The sequence below is a fragment of the Heteronotia binoei genome, chromosome 3, assembly GCF_032191835.1.
Source record: "Heteronotia binoei isolate CCM8104 ecotype False Entrance Well chromosome 3, APGP_CSIRO_Hbin_v1, whole genome shotgun sequence".
NCBI lineage: Eukaryota > Metazoa > Chordata > Lepidosauria > Squamata > Gekkonidae > Heteronotia > Heteronotia binoei.
In genome coordinates, this window is record NC_083225.1 from 24286930 (window position 1) to 24293316 (window position 6387).

The window sequence follows — 6387 nt, forward strand, 5'->3', positions numbered from 1 at the left end:
TACGCTTGGTCAGCCATGGTTACCAAGGAAGTCGAGGGTAGTCACGCAGAGGCAGGCATTGGCAAACCACTTCTGAATGTCTCTTGCCTTGAAAACCCTAAGGGACCGCCATAAGCCAGCTGCAACTTGAGCGAACTTTCTACCACCACCGAAGCAAGGAAGGGCATAGGTGTATGCAGGGGTGGGATTCTAGCAGGAGCTCCTTTGCATATTAGGCCACACCCCTGATGTAGCCAATCCTCCAAGAGCTTACAAGGCTCTTTTTTGTAAACTCTTGAAGGATTGGCTACATCAGGGGTGTGTGGCCTAATATGCAAAGGAGCTGCTGCTAGAATTCCACCCCTGTATGTGTGGAGATCATGGGACCTGCATGAACACAAGTCATGTGTGACGGGGGCTGTAGGAAGGAAGAGAATTCGGCAAGACTGAGCAAAAGCGATGCCTGGATTCAGGCCACTGTTAAGCTCTAACTGCCATTTTTAACTAACTTTTCCAAGTTTATTCTGGTCTTTCCCGGCAGGTTCACAACAAATAATTGCTCTGAAATTCCTACCTTAAATTGGGTGCTGCAATTATCTGAACTGCTCTTGGCAAAATAACTGTACGGTTATGAACACATTTGTTTGAAAATTCAGGAACACAAAGTCTATTTCAGCACAAGCAGGAAGAAAACACAAAAACACACAATCCAAAAGCACCTCTTTTCTTCAAAGTCTGCTTTCTGTTCTTTGTTGTAAGCAGGGGTGGAATTCTAGCAGGAGCTCCTTTGCATATTAGGCCCAACCCCCCCTGACATAGCCAATCCTCCAAGAGCTTACAAAAAAGAGCCTTGTAAGCTCTTGGAGGATTGGCTACATCAGGTGGGCATGGTCTAATATGCAAAACAGCTCCTGCTAGAATTCCACTCTTGGTTGTAAGTAAAGTAACAAGCCTGGGAATTCTGTTGTACAGTGTAAATTCACCGAAAAAAAACAATTAACATGACATTCGGGATTGCTAATTTTTAAAAAGAAGGCTCTAATACTGAATTGTAACCCCCAGGTGAACCTAACTAACAAAGGAGAACTGAATATATGTGAAAAAGAGGGGGAACAGCTTTTTGCAACCTTCGTGTAAAAGATAAGAATATGAAAACAGAAGAGTGTCCTACTATAGATTGGAAAGATAAATTAGCTGACTATGTCATAATTGCAAAACCGATGAGTTACTTAAACAAAAGACCATCCAAAGATTATCAGGGGAAATGGAAAGCCTACTACTCATATTTTGGGCATAACTAAGGAGTTAGACATAATCTATTAATAAATGTCTTTATAAAGCCTGAACTTTTTAGTACTGTTTGATAACTGGGAAGATGGGGGAAGGGGAATATAATTTTTAGGTTTCATATAAGTTTGCTATTTTATATGGCTAAAATCTATAAAGCAAAGTATGATTTAGATTATGTTAAGATCAACTTGAAGGTTTGGAAATTGCTAATTTATTAATATTAATATTGCAGATGTGAAGGCAGGGTCAACGGTCTGGCAAACCAACCTTTTCCTGAATTAATCCATAGACGCAGAAGGCAGGCTTAAGTCTCTGCACTCTGCCCCTATGCAATACTGCTGAGGCTCTTGGAATGTTCTGCCCTTTCACCTCCTTCCTGGAACGCACATTTGGGGTAAAAAGCTAAGGTAAACATCTGTCTCCTTATTCTGCATACCTCTAGTAAATGATTGTGTAAAGAAGAATGTATAAAATAAAACAACCACTGTCGGAAAGGAAAGACAGACTGGTGCGATGAACCTCAACCCTGAGTCATGTGACATTCCTGCACAGATGTTATACTCTTAACCTTAACTTATAACAAACTTTTATATATGTGGTGGCTAGTTGGAATAGATTTTAAGCATTTTTATTTTTAATTAATGGTTCCTCGTGAAAATAAGCACATTACATCTTGGCATAGTGCATGATATATAATAAGAATGTTCTTGATTAATATAAATACTTTTATATAATTACCTCTATTTTTATTCCCCAGCATCATTTCCCCTTTTCTGGACCCTCATTAATCTTTTAGAAAAAATGAAAACGAAAATTCTGCTCTACTTCTACTGCAGGACTCGAAAGAGAGGCTGAAAAAAGTAGACTGAGTAGCAACCAACATTACACATTGATTCTTTAAGGAGCCTGTTTACTTGTAATCAGGAGTGGAATTCTAGCAGGAGCTCCTTTGCATCTTAGGCCACACCTCCCTGATGCAGTCAATCCTCCAAGAGTTTACAAGGCTCTTTTTTGTAAACTCTGGGAGGATTGGCTACATCAGGGCTGTGTGGCCTAATATGCAAAGGAGTTTCTGCTAGAATTCCACCCCTGCTTGTAATAAAAGAACACTGGATCCCCACAGTGTGATTGAAATATATGTTTGATTACATTTAGAGATGCCAGGTTTCTTGTGGGAAAATTCCTGGAGATCTGAGTGTGGCTCCTGGGGAAGGTTGTTTACATTCTACAAGTATAAGGAAGCGTGTAGAGTCAGAGTGTTGCAACACAACTCATAATCTTACACACCACTGCCAAAGATCAACTGCTTCCTAAGAACAACTCATCAGCAGCCAGGATCCTCCAAGCACGTAGCCAGGATCCTCCCAGCTATGAAGAAGAAGAAGAAGAAGAAGAAGAAGAAGAAGAAGAAGAAGAAGAAGAAGAAGAAGAAGAAGAAGAAGAAGAAGAAGAAGAAGAAGAAGAAGAAGAAGATGAAGATGATGATGATGATGATGATGATGATGATGATGATGATGATGATGATGATGATGATGATGATGATGATGATGATGATATTGGATTTATATCCCGCCCTCCATTCCGAAGAGTCTCAGAGCGGCTCACAATCTCCTTTACCTTCCTCCCCCACGACAGACCTGTGAGGTGGGTGGGGCTGGAGAGGGCTCTCACAGCAGCTGCCCTTTCAAGGACAACCCCTGCCAGAGCTATGGCTGACCCAAGGCCATTCCAGCAGGTGCAAGTGGAGGAGTGGGGAATCAAACCCGGTTCTCCCAGATAAGAGTCCGACCACTTAACCACTACACCAAACTGGCTCTCCAAAGATATATTATCACTATATGTAAAGATATAGTGATAATCAATACAGCCTAGGGTTACTAGACACCTCTCCCCGCTGTAGAAGTGGGAGTCTCTCACTGTCAGGCCCCACCCCCCCACTGCCGATCAGCTGGCTGGGAGGAACTTACCCACAAAAGAGGGCAATCCATCTGACATGCAAGCCTCCTGTCTATGCCACAGCTCATGTGACCCAGAAGTGACATCAGTAACATCTAGGACATGCTCTGGTATTTGGTCAAAAACTCTATGGTAGAAGCCAAATTTACCATAGAGTTTTTGCCCAAATTCCAGAGCTTCATCCCAGAATCCTGGATGTGGTGACCTCACTTCAAGTTAGAGGTACCCCTTTGTGGGGATTCCTCTTATTCTTTTCTCAGGCAAGCAGGAAATAGTACTGTCTGTCTGCTGCTCCACAAAATATATTTATCCTTCAGGATGCTGTGAAGATCCATCGAGGCAAAGCTGAGGTGTTATGTCGGAGGAGGGACTGTCTGATTTGATAGCTGCTGGATCCCCTGTTCTGGAATAATACTTCATCAAGTCATCTAATGGAAATGAGGCCTTTATTCTGGAAAATGAAGCCATACAGTTTGGCAGTGCTTCTGGAACTACCCCTGGTCATTGTAGCCAAAAATGCATTTTACCAGCTACTATTAGTTCACCAGCTGCTATCGCTCCAGGCTCCGATGACTTCCATGCCCTATGGGACCTAGTTTAGTTCTGCAGGGCTTGGTAAGGCAGAAATGTTCTGCCAGGCTCGCAGTTAATAACAGCAACAGTTTTTAATCAATAGTCTTAATCAGCCTGGCCTCTTTTTTCCATCCACTACCCCCTCAGGTTAAAAAAAAAAATCGATTTCCAGGAGTCCTTTGGAATGATTATTGTACTGTTTTAATGTTGTATTGTATTTAAATGTTGTACACCACACTAAACCCCAAGTATTGGGGGAGAGTGGTCTAAAAACCATGGCTTTTTTCATAGCAAGAACTCATTTGAATATCAGGCCACACCCCTCTTATGTAGCCAATCCTCCAAGAGCTTACAGGGCTCTTAGTACAGGGCCGACTGTAAGCTCCAGGAGGATTGGTTACATCAGGGGTGTGTGGTCTAATATGCAAAGGAGTTCCTGCTACAAAAAAAGCCCTGCTAAAAACTGAATATATAAATAAATACACACAAATAAAAGGGAGGGCTAGCTATCATGATATCGCATTAGTAACTTCCAAGATAGACTACTAACACATTCTAGATGGTTCTGCCTTTGATTGATCAGTGCATTCAAACCAGGGCTTTCTTTGAACAGGAATGCACAGGAATACAGTTCCAGCTGGCTTGATGTCAGGGGTGTGGCCTGATATGCAAATGAGTTCCTGTTGGGAGGGGTTCTACAAAAGCTCTATGGGAAACAATGGTGACATCAGGGGTAGCATAATATGCAAATGTGTTTCTGGTGGGCTTTTTTTTACAAAAAAAAAAAGCCCTTGTTCAAATGATTTATTAGAGACAGTAAGAAATTGGCTGCAATTGCCTGGTGGTCCTACTGAACCAATATGAGCTTGGGTAGTGGAAAATTAAATTACTTCTGGGATTCTTGCACATCACTATGTGAGACTGGTCTCTGGTTGGGAAGTTTTGGGGTTCCCCTTTCAAATTAGCTTACAGAGGTTTCCCTTTTTGCCTGTTCCATGCTTCCCCTGTCAGTGGAGGTTCTCGGATTAGCTAAATAGACCCGGTTTAAACTGCTTAGGCCCTAGCTAAAGTAGACAGGATCCATGTGGGTTAGGTATTTTATCAAATAGTTTCGACTGGCACTTGCTCTAAGGCATCGGTGGATGGGGAGAGAGGACCAATCCAGACACAGAGCACTCACCAGTCCAAGTATCTGGACAGGAAACTCTCTTGATGCTTAACATCACTTGAACCCAAATGTCGATCAGCACAGATAAGATTGATAAACCTAGGGGTGGAATTCTAGCAGAAGCGCCTTTGCATATTAGGCCACACCCCCATGATGTAGCCAATCCTCTTAGAGCTTACAAGGCTCTTTTTTGTAAGTTCTTGGTGGATTGGCTACATCAGGAGGTGTGGCCTAATATGCAAAGGAGCTCCTGCTAGTATTCCACCCCTGAATAAACCACATGTCTGAGCAGAGGGTCTGATTGGCTAGAAAGAAAAATCAACATATAGTAAGAGTACAAAGCCAAGCTTGGTGCTGGGGGAGCAGCTAATGAGTTTGGGGAATCTGTTCAAGGGCCCAAATTAATAATCAACAATTAGTATTATATTTTTAACCTGTTCAGCTTAATATTTTAAATAAAAACCTTGTCGGAATGCACAATATTGTACGGTATCTGAATTTTAAGGCATGCCATATCAATATGAGATATGCTAAAGAAATACAGAGTGTACCGTTTCAAATTAATTTAACATTTTAGGGGGGGAAACTCCTCTGGAGTAATCAACAAAATCACAGCATGCTACATCTCAAAAATGATTTATTTGATTTGATTCCAAGCAGCTGGAATGCAGAGAATATAGGGGGAGAGAGGGAGGCTGTTCAAAGGAAGTCTAGAATTCAGCCGGAAGAATAAATGCCCTGTGTAAACTCACACATATATAATTGCAATAAATGGATACAGTGATTTATGAAGAAATCATGCTAATAAGATGATCTGGTGCTGCATTGTAAATCACTCTGTATTTGCTTTACTGTGCCAGTGTAATTCAATGTTATAAAATGCATCCAGATTAAAATAACTCCAGCGACAGACAAAACAACATGGTTTTACACCTTTCTTTGGACAAAGATATGCCAATAAATTCAGTCCTATGTAGACAGCAGTTAGTGAACCTGATTAGAAGTTTAATTAAGAAAGGCAATACCCACTCAACATTTAAGGAAGGTTGCAACTTCTAATTGGTATGATAATTAAAGGATTACCGAGGGGAGGGGTGATTTCTAAGGCTGAGAATCAAGGACACTCATGTATACACCTCTGAGTCTCTTTTTGATTTGTTACTCTAATACATAATAAAAAAGAAGATATTAAAAAGGCCCTTTTCCTCATAGCATGAGTGGCAGTTTTGTTAATTAAACCATCAATTCTCACACCTCTTTCCATGACCTAAAATGTGACTAAATGAAGTTTTGATTGTAACACAAACCTATGTACATTTAACATATTAAATGGTTAAAGGGAAGTTGACTAGTCAGCCAAATTGTCTGTAACTGACCATTCTAATTTTTGGATAAAGTGAGTTGGATACAATGGTAGGTTT